The 15,031-nt window shown below is 47.3% G+C and overlaps 1 long non-coding RNA gene across 1 annotated transcript; it reads right to left on the bottom strand.

Moving 5' to 3' along the window:
* Nucleotides 1-1,760: 1,760 nt before the first annotated feature.
* LOC137325011 (uncharacterized) lies at nucleotides 1,761-14,765 on the bottom strand. The gene is made up of 3 exons (XR_010963772.1): nucleotides 14,641-14,765; nucleotides 5,422-5,610; nucleotides 1,761-2,612 (listed from the first exon to the last, which is right to left on the bottom strand). It is a non-coding gene; the product is annotated as an uncharacterized lncRNA (long non-coding RNA).
* Nucleotides 14,766-15,031: the final 266 nt, after the last annotated feature.

The following is a 15,031-nucleotide window of genomic DNA, read 5'->3' as shown; positions in this document are numbered from 1 at the left end:
ATGAAATCTCTTCAATAAATACAGTGCTACTTTTAATGTTCCCAGTCACTCAACATACTTAATGCTTTATTAAACAGTCTCTTGTTTAATCTCAGTCTACTAATGACTAGGGGATGTCTGCAATAAATAGAATCATAATCTTCAGATGCAACCCAGCTGGGTTATTAAAAGTTGTGAAAATGGAAAAGAAATTCAATGACAGGGTGTGCTGGCACATAGGAGCATTAGTGTGGTTCAAAGTAGCTTAGCTTTCTTGATTTTTCACATGGTGAAATCCTGCTCTCACCTGAGCCAACTGGTAAAGGCAGCCAGCATATGTGTGACACTAAACAGCAATGAGGGAAACATCAAAGGAAGAGATTAACACATACCAGTCATCGACCTGCTATTGGCTGGTTTAAAGGGCTACTGTGTTCATGAAAATTGTTTGACTTCGTTTTTGAGGAGGAGAGGAAAGGACTGGAAAAGTAATACGTTTCATTTATCATGATGGCTTATAAGGGTAGATTTTCCAAGCCTTTGCCCAACACCCGTGTATAATGTACAATGGTGGAAGTGTTGCCCATGATTTTCTGTCCATTGACTTCAATAAACAGAAAATCATGCACAGTGCACCTGTGATTTTCTGATACACACTGGTTGCACATGAGGACTCAGTTAATACAACCTATGGCACCACAAACAAGTGGTAGAAATTGCCGTTAGCCATTGTGTGATATTCCTCTTTCCACCGCCTGAGGAAGGGGAAAGCCCCCGAAAGCTTGTGGGATTAAAAATAAAATCGTTGGACTATAACTTGGTGTTGTAAAATTGTTTACAAATTTTAATAGGCACATTGGTGCTGAATTTTTAATTGCCTTTCCAGCACACTTTTGACATTATGCCTTGAGTGCAGTGGAGAGCCCGGAAATTAGGCTGAGCCCAGAAATTCCAGGTCCTGGCTTGCACTCTGTTTCCAGATGGGTTTCTTTGGGATGGAACCTCTATCTGCCCAAACATAGTCCCGATATTGGGGGTACATATCCAGGAAAGGGATTCACAGGTTAGGACTTTCCTCACACCGGCCTGGGTTACACTGGACAGATGGTATGCCAGTAGGGAGGAAGCATTCCATCATTTTTCCTGGCTTCAGTGAGGACAACCTGAGGGTCTTGGATCTTGGCCTGGAGCACCGAAAAACTCCACATCGATGCTCTTTGGCCAACAGGTCCTTTGAAAATTTAAAGGTAAGTCAGGGTTGACGGGAAAAATCTGAAGGATTAATCAGCAATGCTTCTCCTACCACCCCTGGTCCCTGATCAGGTGGGCACCCGAGATGCCCCCATAGTGGCATGGGTGCCCACCAATACTGTTCTAATTAGGGAACCTCTCCTGCCCCATGAGCTCCGGTGGGGTCAGTGTCTGAGGTTCCAAGTGGGTGGATCCCACTTATGCAGGGATCAACAGTCTGTGGATTTTCAGGACCTTTAACCCATTTAAAATAAATTGTTAATGCCTCAGTTAAAATAAAAGACAGAGGAATATCACACAAACAAGTATTGTTTGTTCACTAACACCAACAACTGTAATTTCTAGGTTATGATGGCATTTGTTTTTTTTTAGTAAAGGACATCATGTTGTGTGATGGTAAAATGGTGCATGTAAAATGGTGCATTTTTCAATAAAAGCACAATTGTAAACAATTTTACAACACCAAGTTATAGTCCAACAATTTTATTTGAAAATCACAAGCTTTCGGAGGCTTCCTCCTTCTTCAGGTGAATGTCAAGAAATCCTCGAACCTTTCGCATTTATAAATCACAGAACAATACCTGGTGATTACAGAGAGTCTTTCCAACTGCCCGTTGCCAAGGCAATCAAAGTGTTCAGACAGAGAGGTGTTACCTACAGGGCCACCGAATATACAAACAACCAAAAAAAAACAGAGAGAGAGAGGCAGAAACATAGAAACATCCGGAAGGAAGAGAAATACAGCAAATGACCCGTTATATTAAAAACAGATAACTTTTGTTCGCTGGTGGGGTAACGTGTAGCGTGACATGAACCCAAGATCCCGGTTGAGGCCGTCCTCATGGGTGCGGAACTTGGCTATCAATTTCTGCTTGACGATTTTGCGTTGTCGTGTGTCTCGAAGGCTGCCTTGGAGTACGCTTACCCGAAGGTCGGTGGCTGAATGTCCTTGACTGCTGAAGTGTTCCCCGACTGGGAGGGAACCCTCCTGTCTGGCGATTGTTGCGCGGTGTCCGTTCATCTGTTGTCGCAGCGTCTGCGTGGTCTCGCCAATGTACCATGCTCTGGGGCATCCTTTCCTGCAACGTATGAGTTAGACAACATTGGCCGAGTCACAGGAGTATGAACCATGCACCTGGTGAGTGGTGTCCTCTCATGTGATGGTGGTATCTGTGTCGATGATCTGGCATGTCTTGCAGAGGTTACCGTGGCAGGGTTGTGTGGTGTCGTGGACGCTGTTCTCCTGAAAGCTGGGTAATTTGCTGCGAACGTTGGTCTGTTTGAGGTTGGGTGGCTGTTTAAAGGCGAGTAGTGGAATAAAAGCACAGGCAGAGACCTGGGAACTAGCTCACTGTTTGTTCTATCAGTTGGCAAATGGTGTCCTGTCCAGGCATAAATGCAAAGGTCACAAACATCACTTGGGCTGGCAAATAATTCAGGAGCATTTGCAACGCTACTAGAACATGGAAAAATTCTTTCAAGTAAAATTGCATCTTTTCACTGATGTGCACAAGGCAACTGAGCAGCATAATGATGTTGATATTTTCCAGTAATATCATCATGGGTACTTCTCAGCATGGGTAATATTGGATTTAACCTATTTGCTGCCAATGTCTAACCCATACTGCCCAAAATCCTGATTATTTCCCTCTAATCAGCAATTTTAATATTCTGCTACAAGCCAAGTGGGCTTTACATAGTACAGAGGCTGTCGACTTCAGACATTGCCAAGCAGTGACAGGACAGTAATAGCACCTATGTGATAAGACTGCATTCTTAAATTTCATCTTCATGACAGTCTTGGCCTATAGAACAGATATTTGTAACAGATTGTCATAACAGGGAATTGAACAGCTTCCACTAGGCTCATCGTCACCATTGGGTCTATAGGTTGTAGCAGTAAGCAGCAGGATAATAACGCCAACAACCCCTTGATCATCAGTCTGCCTTTCTTTCCAATCACTAATACAGTTAACTAATGGTCATTCCCACTGACTGTTTGTTAAAACTGATTCTCTTTATTTGTAGGACAAACTTTTTACACAACTTTTAATATTTACTTGATTTAAAAATATATACCCTTACCACAGATTTCCCTCTCCTATTTTTCTCTCCTTTCTTTCCTCCAGTCCTAAGAGCAATGATTATGCTGGGCTACAGTTCCATAGGCACTGATAGCCCTCTAGTGTCTCATCCAACTGGTCATTCTTCATAGTGAGTGTCAGCAGGCTATTTGAATCTGGGGCCATTACAACTCAGCCTGATCCAGACATCACCAGGCATCTATCCATGTGCATTTTTCAGCAGGAGTTACTGGATATTGATCAGGAGCTCAACTCTGGTTGATTTTTCCCCTCCCTGGCTTGGAGACAGAGACAAATTGAAGCAGCTCCACCATTGCCCTGGATCATACCAACTAGTGCTGACCAGAGGGTCAACTTTGACCTTAGTACAACAGTGGGTGATGCATTTACCGTCTGAGCTATTAGGGGAACCCAACTTCTATTTTATCTCCATATTGTTGTACTTGACCAATCAGGTAATTTACTTTAATCATTAACCCCAACTGAAACCCAAGGGGAAAAGTGCACTGGAACTCCAGAAATCCAGGAAAGACTACAGCATACAAGTCAGTAGTAATTCTCCCTACACATCCTCTTCATTGGCTAAATACATCACCCTCCCACATGAAGAAATAATTACATGCACTGTTGCCTTGTTGATTTACATTTCTGCAAAGCCACTAAAAATAATGAATAATAAGAATCAAGTTATTTGCATTTTACAATATCTTGATATTGTGATGGAAGGTGATAATTACAATGGAAATTTGTCACGGGTTGACTATAATTTAATAGCTCCTTCCTTTGAATGTTGTAAGTATAACAAATAGAAGCTCTATGTAAATTGAGGAATATGAATTGGAATTTTTGAGATCAAACATTTAGATCCATTAGCAGTGACTAGTAATCTTGGACATGTTCCTTCTGTATGGTGAAAGATTGTTTTGTATTTCTAACACATACATACCAAGTATTTGAATGAGATTGGCTAATCAGCATAATCAAAAACTGTGAGACAAATTATAGTTAAAATACACTCAAAGCTGTAAGACAATTTTGTGTATGCTGTGCATATACAGGAGTTCAACTATTCAGAGTGGTTATAAACTCTGAATAATGCTTTTTGCTGAGCATGTACGATTACTTACCTGGATTTGGTGGTCCTAGCGATGTCATATGCCAAGTTATGGTATTGGTGTTTCACAGGTACTCAGTATAAAGTGTTGCTTGCAAAAAATGAACAGTCTTATCCCAGGGTTAATAAAACTAACATTTTGTAAGAACAAGTTTTGCAGACCTACCTGAAACAGCATTGTTAATACTCATGATTCCATTAATTTAATTTATTGATTTTGTACTATGTTTAATGCATATGAAATACGGGGATAGAAAAGAGAGAAATTGCCTCCCTTCCACTCCCGTGAATTGTGTGCATTAAAGTAATGTGAAAAACACAAAACAATTATTAACAAAATGAGTGTTGGCAGTGCCACATAAAGCAACACCAATTTTTTGTTTGTTTGTGTCTTTCTGTATCTCTTTCCTCTCCCCTAAATCATGGCTCTGGCAAAATCCCAGAGTGGGCAAGCAATGAACTAAGGCCAAAAGACACATGGAGCAGCAGGTCTGCTGAGGAGCACAGGTGAGGGACAGCTGGGCAGCCAGTGACCCCTGGCTCATACCAAAGGTATATTAACCTGCATTTTTATTAGTGTACAGAATAAATCCAGTAAAGTTTACTCAGATACCGCTCATACAATCACAACTTAACCGGTTTAATGAAACCACAGATGTAGTTTGACAGCTCTATTCAATGATAGTGGTGCAGTGATATACAAATTAGCAGGACAATGCCAGGTCGAGATGACGTCATCTTGCTACCATCTGTTCGCGAGGCAGTATCCTTCTTTGGCAGAGAGTAAGGTTCTGCCTTGAACTCCAGAGACTATTTCACATACCATGTTTCTGTCAACTGGAGCAACCTAATAGTTAGATTTCTGTATTGATACAAGTGGAATGTGCATTCTGACAGCATTTGCACCAGCATTCTCACACTGCAGCTGAATCGATACACTCTGCTGTAAAACCAGGTTAAACAAGCCTCTAAATGATGGTGTACTGGGTTTACCTGGGGTATCACTAGCATGTCAAAGCAACCTTATGTTCTTTTTATGGAAAACGAGGGTTGCTGCTGTCGCTGTGCCTCCTCCAAATGCAGCTCTCTCTGTATAGCAAGGTTGTGTGGGATTAGATCTGATGGTGTGGTTGAAGGTAGGGAGACATCTTGCTGATTGTATATGAATCCAGAATGGCAAGCCTGATAAAAGAGGATTACATATTCTCTACATAATTCATTTCAAGTATAATAATTTATTTAAAATTATGATGATTTATGAGTAGCATCATCAGCAGCTTCTATCACTATTCTATTGCGATAGACAACAAAAACCTAAAAATTAGAATGCATAAATGCTATAGTAAGGATATGGCAATAAGTAATAATGAAAATATATTGGTGCTTAGTATGGTGAGGAATGATAATGCTATAGAATGGAATCATTTCCAGTCTACATTCAGACAGCCAAGAAGAAAACGGCTGTTCGTATCATTTTATATTTAAAAATATTATGGGCTGGATTCTCCTTCATGATCCCACCTGAAGTCAGGTGGGATGGTGATAATGAATGCTGGGAAATTCAAGCAGTGAAACCCATCGCCCGATGTGCCTCTCCCTTCCTCCTTCCCCCGTTGGGGCTACTGTGGGCCAGTCCTATCAATGGGTGAAGAAGAACAAAAGGAGGAGCCAATGGTAAAAGATATTAGATGTTGATTAGAATTGTCAGAGACATCAAGAAATTGAGTCTTTGAAGGATTGAAAGAAATAAGATTTGCCACATTAAAATGCATTGAAGAGATAATAATGCAGTGACTCATTCCTGGCATTACAAAAGGATTGCAGGTTATGTACACTGAGCATGTGACCTGAAGAAAGTTAATGAATGTAGAGTGGAATTACCAGCATGATTATATAAGTTGGATGATAAGGGGAGGAGGTCATTGATATGAAGAAGCAGTACAGTGGGTAAAAGAACAGGGCTTAGGGGAAGCCCTGAGCTAATGTAAAAAGAGTCAGAGGATGAACAATCAATTACACATGCACACATATATGCAGGTATTGGAGCATACTGATGGGAGGATTCAAATGTGTTAACATCCTGAAAGACAACACGATCATGATTATCCATTCCAGCCAGGCCCTGCTGCTAGGCACAGCCTCACCATAGCAACTGATCAGTGTGATCGCAACTCTAATCTGTCTTCCTTTTCTTCTCTTCTTGCAGAGGCAGGGCCCAGTACTTTCAACATACCAGCACTTCACAGCACACATTATCACTTATACATTGCAAGTACCAGTCAGGTCTATCCACCCCATAGCATATAGACAGTGGGCCAGAAGGAAGCGTATGGTAGCACACAGCACCACTGAGCAGGAGCAGTGTTGACGGTAGAACAAAAGAAACTTGGGGGTCGATTTTCGGATGGCCGAGCGGTTGCGTTGGGGGCGGGGGAGGGGCTCCGAAAATGGAGGAATCCTGGAGCGGGTCCGGAGCCCACTTTCGGGTTCCCCAATGACGCCTTTGGGTGCGCGCGCAGCTCCCGCATGCGGGACTCCCACCGGTAATTAAAGCCGGCGGGATGACAATTTATATACTTATTTAGATAGTTGAGGTCCTTGACAGACCTCATTGACAGGAGATTTTGGCAGGGGTGCAATTTTCAAGGATCCTCAGCGTGTTTCCCGTGCTTTGGGAAACACTCCCTGTTGAAGCAGATGTGTTTCAGCCAGCAGCCAGTGGGAGATGCAAAGGATTATTTGACAGGTGGGGAGAAAACCTCATTTATTGGAGCAGGGCACTCTGTCACTTCAAAGGTTTGGCTGCAACACCTTTGTCTTTCCACTCAAAATTATTAATTTATACCCTGAACTCTGCTGTGCAAACACATTAACCTACTTTGCGGACCCCCTCAAATCACACCGTCAGGATGGGGGGGACGCCATGGCTGCATTCATCACTTCATCTGAGGACGAGCAACATCCCCGGGCCTCACCAGGCACACCGTCCACCTCCACCACGTGGAGCTCCACAACACAGTGCTGCACCACAGGCACCTGCACAACAGCACGGAGGGCAACAACAAAGAGAGTGGCATCACAGGAGGCACTACCCTCACAACAGGGTCTACAGACCGAGGCTCAGCTTCCTGGACCTCTCTGAGGAGCAGTGCATTCGGAGACTCAGACTCAGTCGCCAGGTAGTCGCAGACATCTGCAGCCTCCTTCATGCCGAGCTGCTCCCGGCTGGGTCGAGCAGCATCTTCTTACTGTCATAGTCACCACTGCCCTCAATTTCTTCGCCTCCGGATCCTTCCAGGGTGCCACCAGGGACATCACCGGGGTCTCTCAGTCGTCTGCACACAAGTGCATAAAGCAGGTCACCGACGGCTTATTTCGCAGGGCCTCGCACTATATCAACTTCCCCAGGGATGACCTCAGCCAGACGGAGAGGCAGTGGGATTCCACGCTGTGGCTGGCTTCCCACGGGTGCAGGGTGTAATCGATTGCACCCATATAGCTATATGAGCACCTCCACACGAGCCAGGACTGTTCATCAACAGGAAAGGCTATCACTCCATCAACACTCAGCTCATCTGTTGACCACCGCAAGAGATTCCTTTACGTGTGCGCCAGATATCCTGGCAGCTGCCACGATTCCTTCATCTTCCGGGAGTCCAACATCCTGCCCCTCTTCCACGCACCGAACACCCGCAAGGGCTGGCCCCTCGGGGACAAGGGATACCCCCTGCACACATGGCTCATGACACCTCTAAGGAACCCCACCACCGAGCAACAGCGTCGATATAACGACAGCCTCATCGCTACCAGGTGTACAATTCAGCATGCTATAGGGCTGCTCAAGATGCGCTTCAGGTGCCTTGATCATTCTGGGGGAGCGCTTCAATATGCGCCACACAGAGTGGGACGCATTATAGTCATCTGTTGTGCTTGCACAATATGGTACAACAGAGAGGGGTGCTGCTGGAGGAGGCTCCGTCCACATCTGCCACCCACATTGAGGAGGAGGAGGCCGAGGAGGAGGAGCAACCCATGGGCAGAACAGCGGCTCACCTGGCTGCTCGTGAGGCCAGAGATCACTGACATGTGAACGGTTCTCCTAACATCAGACAGTGTGAAGAGTCCAGTCCTCACCACCTGGACAGAGGAGCGGCCTCACCAGCCCCCTCCCCTGCCCCTTGCACAAAATAGTCGTGCAACTCTACCTACCCCCACTGTAGACTGACCCAATAGGTGGCATCAAGTGTGGGTGTTCATGGTGAACCTCATGAAAGGGACTTATTACACAAGCCAGTCAAGAATGGACAAGACATGGCAGTAGTGGTGATAATAATAAGATTTATTGCGAGTGGGAAAAAAATCAAATATAAATAAAAAACATGACAAAGCGTCAAACACCCCTGTGCATCCCCTTTGTGCTCACAAAACCTTTGCTTTATGCTTCCGGCTACTCCTATGTGGTGCTTCCCCTGTGGCTGCAGCAGAGGTAGTGGCAGGTTGCTCTTGTTCATGCCCTGACCAATTAGATGCTTTGGGCCGATACCCTCTGGATTTCAGTGCCCGTGAGGGCCCCTCCAAAGACTGCTCCACCTGCACCTGTGCAAGGGCAGACTCGACCACCTGGAGAGGAGGCAGCATTGCGGGTACTGGTTGAGAGGGGGGCAACAGGTGAGACGTGGAAGTGCTTTGAGTGGCATCCCCGCTTCCATGTCCCCTTTCACCATCATCCCTCTCCTGGGCCAGGCCCACATCACTCTTACCACTCTGGAGGACATGTGTGAAGCCTTGTAACACCAGTGCTAGTGTATCTGCCTGCCTGTTTAAGGTGGCAGAAAGTTGCTCACCTTGAGTCCGAACGGCCGTTGTCAGGGCCTCAATGGCCTCATTGTTGAGCCGTGCTTGAAGCTCGATGGAGGCTAGTCTTCCCTCCATCGCAGACATTCCTGCATTTACCCGTGACACTATCTCAGAGATGCCTTCATGTCCCTGTGACAGTATCTCGGAGATACCCTCCTGTACCTGTGCCACCATTCCACTCATGCAGGAGTTGGACTCCTCCATCCTCTGCGCGATTGTGGAGAGTGCGTGTGGCACCTGTTCCAGCACCTCGCAAATGTGCTGCTGCCCCTCGATCATTCTCCTTTTCACGGATGGCCCCCAGGGTTCAGCATCTGTGTCCAGCTGAGCAGAGCCTGGAGAAGAGTGCTCCCACTGACGCGGACTCTCCACAGCTGCCCTTGCCACCAGTGTCTGCTCGTGCTCACGTGTGTGTGGTGACTCACCATGTGCAACCCCAACTAAGTGAGGACGGGGACCACCGAGGTGTGTGTATCTGCGCTGGTGGATGGCTTGCTCAGATGTGACGGTGTCCCCTCAGAGGCCGGCAGGTCCTCTGAGGAATCGCCCTCCGCCTTCACGGCAGTCGCTGAAGGCCCTGTAAGTGAACAGAAGGCAATATTAAGCATGATGACAGATTTTGAGGTGCTGAAGATGGCAAGGCATGCTAACATCATTTGCTATTGTGAGTGCTGAATGTTAAAGTTCTGTCACTAGCCGTTTGTCGGGTGAAGTCTCGACATCCCCCATGGACAGGCACTCGAGGGTGCGACTCAATTCAATAGCCTCCTGCTCCGCGTCCGTGAGGATGACCTGATGTTGCTGCCCCTCTCCGGTCTTTGCCCTCTCCCGTGCATTTTGGGCTGTCTTCTCCTCCAAGGGGAGAAAGGAGAGAGGCGTGAGTGAGGGATGGTGACGTGGCCAACCGCTGAATGCATTGGTTTGGGTGAGGCTGACCGTGAAAGAGATGCATCAGAGGATGAGTATGAGACAGAGCCATGACATTATGAGGATTGTGTTGAGTGATAGTGGTGGGGTGAGTACTGGCGAGGTGTGTAAGTGCAGTTAAGTTGAGAATGAGGTTTGAGTGTGTATGAGGAGTGATGTGATAGAGTAGTGGGGTGGGGGCGATAACGTGGAAGACGGAGTGTAGGAGAATGAGTAAGTGTACTCACTTTGGCTGACCTTGTTAGGTCATTTAAGCGCTTCCCGCACTGTATTCAGGTGCGAGAGACGTTGCTGCTGCTGCTGCTGACCTCCTATGCCACCTCGAGCCAGGCTTTCTTGGTGGCAGAGGCCGGCCACTTCCTCCCGTCTGCTGGGTAGAATATCTCTCTCCTCCTCCTCACCCCATCCAGGAACACGTGGAGTGAGGCATCATTAAATCTGGGAGCAGCCTTTCCCCTGGTCTGCTCCATGCTGCTCTTTTGGTTGTTTGCTGCAGGAGCAGCATTGGAGGACTGCCCCTTTAAATAGGGCTCCTCCAGCTGACAGCCTGTGATGCGGGTGCGCATCCACCCGCTGCGCAGGTTTCCGATGGGAAACCCGGAAGCCAAGTGGCTTCAATTTACCCGCGATCGCGTAGGGGGTGCACCGATTTTACTGGGCGGGTTACCCACGCGCCCAGTCATCCCCCTCCCCCTCGCTGCCAACCCGCCTCCCTGGTAATATCAGGGCCTTGGTATCCGGAAGGCCAGTTTGTGTCTGGATTTCACAGGACCTTCTTTAAAAGAAGAACGCTTTCTGAGCCTCACTAGGAATCCTGCCAAGCTGTGTGCTGCTGACGGCAACTCAGGTGGACCAGTCCAATAGCCACACCTGCCCAGCCTTACATGATGATCAAAGTATCAATGATCAGTGAAGTCATGCCTCTGATTGTCTCTAACCAATCCCCAAGCCTTTTGCAACCAGATGAGATAGCCTGCTCCACACTGACTGCAGACTGCAGGAAGAAGCACCGACTGCCCTTAAGGCCTCTTGCATGGGGACTCCATGGCAGATGTACCTGCTGCTGCCAAATGTTCCATGGTACATTTCGCAGTGTTGCAAAATCATCATGTAAGGCTGTGTTGGAGGCAAGATTGAACGACACTTCATGGGGATGGTTAAACATCAGGGGTCCCGATATAAATAAAGGCTTAGTGCTCACAGCTGCTTCCCACTGGGAAACGATTTGGTGAGAGTAGTTGTTGTGACAGACTTATCTGTACAGTTTGGAGGTGTTCACACAGAGAACATCAGGATGGGTGGCACCATGGCTACTTTTGATGGGACTTCAGATGAGGAAGACAATCAGCAGCAGCAAGGGCTTGTTGTTGTGGGAGCTGCAGGTGGGCAACAGAGAAGGGAGCAACAGAGGGGTTGAGATCGCAGGAGGCTCTATCCATGTAACAGGGTGTACAGACAGAGGCTTAACTTCCTTGGCCTCTTGGAAGAGCAGTGGTTCCGAAGACTGAGATTGTCACGTCAGGTAGTCGCAGACATCTGCAGCCTCCTAGAAAAAGACCTGCTCCCTGCTGGTCCTGGTGGCCACGCATTACCAGTGGTTAAGAAAGTCACCACTGCCCACAATTTTTTTGCCTCTGGTTCCTTCCAGGGCGCTACCGGAGATAAATTGAGAGTCTCGCAGTCAGCTGCACAGAAATGCACAGGGCAGGTGACTGATGGATTGTATGTTAGGGTTGGGAGGTATGTAAACTCCTCCTGTGACGATAATAGCTAGAATGAGCAGGTACTCAGATTCGCATCTCTGGCTGGCTTTCCACAGGTACAGGGTGCCATTGATTGCACACACGTAGCAATCCAAGCACCACTAGATCAACCAGGAGCATTCGTCAACCATAAGAGATTTCATTCCATCCATGTTCAGCTGGTGTACAACCACAAGAAAAGGTTCATGCAGGTCTGCATCAGATTCCCTGGGAGCTGTCATGATGCTTTCACACTGCAGCAGACCAACATCACCGACCTCTTCATACCTGGAACCAACCTTAAGGCCTTGTTTAAGGCGGCAGAAAGTTTGGCATCCTGAGTCTGCATGGTCGTTGTCATGGCCTGAATTGACTCATTTGTGAGTCATTCGGGACATTCCTGCACTTACCTGCGCTACCATTCCACTAATGCTGGAGGTGGATTCCTCCATCCTCTCCGCTATTGTGGAGAGTGTGTGTGGCACGTCTTCCAGTACCTCGCAAAGGTGCAGCTCTACCTCTGTCATTTTCCTTCCCAACCATGGCCCGCAGGGTTCATCATCTGCATCCAGCTGAGCAGAGCCTGGAGAGGAGTGCGCCCTCCAACGCAGACTCTCCACAGCTGCCCCTGCCACCAGTGTCTGCTCATGCTCACTTGTGAGTGGTGAATCACCAGGTGACAACCCAACCATCTGCCTAACGGAACCCACCGAAGTGTGAGTATCTATTCTGGTGCACGGCTCGATATGATGTGACGGTGCACCCTCATACACATGGAGCTCCTCTGAGGAATCGCCCTCATCCAGGTTGTGTGCTGCTTCAGCAATCCTTGAAGGCCCTGGCAGAGAACATAAAGCAATATTAGGAACCATCGCAGAAGTTAGTTTGCAATGAACATACTGAGGTGTGCAACAGGTCAATCATTGATAACATCAATTCATGATTTGTGTGAAGGATGTTAAAGTTCTGTCATCAGTTTGCGGGCTGTCGGTCTCACCATCTCCGACAGCCAGGCATTCAACCATGTGGCTGAGCTCCAAGGCCTTCTCCTCCGTCTCTGTCAGAGGCTCTTTATGTGGTGACCACCCTCCAGTCCTACTCCTCTCACGTACATTTTGCGCTCTCTTCTCCTACGAGGGGAGAAAGAACAGACGTGTGAGTGAGTGAGGGTGAGGGGGTCACCCAATGGATGTGTTGCTTTGAGTGAGGCTGCCCATGAAAGAGATGAATCACAGAGTGAGTATCAGACAGATTCATGACATTGCGTCAGGATTGGGGTGAGTGGGAGTGGTGGGTTCACAAATGGGGAGGTAAATAAGTGCACAAAAAGTGAAGGTAATTTGATAATGAAACTTAAGTGGGTTTGAGGAGTGATGTGATGGAGTAGGCTTGGCAGGACAGAGTGAGAGGGGGGATAACGTACACCACAGGATGTAGGTGAATCAGTAACTGTACTCACTTTTCCTGACATGAATAGGTCATTAAAGTGCTCCCTGCATTGCACCCGCGTCCTTGCCACGGTGCTCCTGTTGCTCAGCTCCTCTGCCACCTCGAGCCAGGCCTTCTTGGTGACAGAAGCATGGCGCTTCCTGCTATCACACAGATAGAGTGTGTACCTCCTTCTCCTCTCACCAGCCAGTAGCAGCTCAAGAGTCACTGAACCGGGGTGCAGGCTTCATCCTTTGTTACTCCATGTCTTTAATTTCTTCCTTTCTCCCTCAAAATCCGTGGTTGCAATGTCCCTTTAAATACTCCAGTTCCCAGCACATCATTCAGGTGCGCAGTATGCCTGCTGCGCAACTTGGAAACGTGAAACCCAGAAGTCACATTAAGGGCTTTTAATTGAGTCGCGATCGCTCGAGACAACTCACGCAAAATTTTTCCAGGTTCCAACGAGCATATTGACCCCCCCCCCCCCCAACTGAGTTCCTGCCACCATGTTAAAATGTACATCAAGGTATCTCATTCTAATTAAGGTGGCAGAAATGTTGGCATCCATAGTTTGCATGGCCTTGGTCATAGCCTGCAGGGTCTGATTAGTGTACTGCGATTCAAGTCCCACGGAAGAGGCCACTCTATCCATGGAAGATATTCTTGCAATGGCCTGCGACATCAATCTACAAATGTTCAAGCTGGACTCCTCCATCCTCTGTGCTATTGTAGATGGCGTGTGTGGCTCGACTGCCAGTACCTTGCAAATTTGCTGCTGACCCTCTATCATTCTCCTTATCATTGATGGCGTCCAGTGTTCAGCATCTATGTCCAGCTGAGCAGAGCTTGGAGAAGATTGCGCCCTCCGATGCGGACTCTCTACAGCTGTCCCTACCAACACTCTCTGCTCATGTTCACTTGTGAACCAGCTGAGAGCCCACCTAACTAACAAAACCCACCAAAGTGCGAGTATCTGCACTGGTGCATGGTAAGCATGTGTCCTGTGATGGTGCACCCTCAGAAGGAATGAGCTCCTCTGAGGAAACTTCGTCGGTCAGGGCCATGGGCTGCTGTTCTTCGCGTGATGGCCCTGGAAGAGAGAAGAGAGAAGAGAAGGATATGTCTTAGTAATGGGAATGTAAAAATGTTGCAACTCAGTATGATTAAAATGATCATATTTCACTCAGTGCTGAAATCAACTCAACATAACTAAGTCTTGTATGAGATATGGGTCAGATATGTTTAATGCTATCACCAGGAAGCAGCAAAGTCCCAGTCACTCTATCACCGCTGGTGAGGGATGCTGATATGCCGCTTATCTCCATGGCCTCCTCCTCTGCAGATATCAACTGCACAATCTGTGGCGGGTCACCTCTGGTCCTCTCCCTCTTCCTTGTATTTTGGGCTCTCTTCTCCTGCAAGGTGGAACAACAGACCAATGAGTGTCTGTAAGGCATGTGTTCATCCGATGGATGCAATGCATTCGGTGAGGGTGATTATCAGGCAGATGCGTCGCGAGTATCACTGGCATGCATTTGAGGATGTGCATTTAGAATCGGATGAGCTGACTGAGATGGCATCACATTGCTTAAGGATTAGGGTGAGTCGCAGTGGTGGATGGATAAATGGGGAGATGAGGAAGTGTA

This window comes from Heptranchias perlo, chromosome 9 (assembly GCF_035084215.1).
Source record: "Heptranchias perlo isolate sHepPer1 chromosome 9, sHepPer1.hap1, whole genome shotgun sequence".
Lineage (NCBI taxonomy): Eukaryota > Metazoa > Chordata > Chondrichthyes > Hexanchiformes > Hexanchidae > Heptranchias > Heptranchias perlo.
Note: the sequence above shows the minus strand (reverse complement) of the source record. Positions and strands in the feature narration are given on the sequence as shown.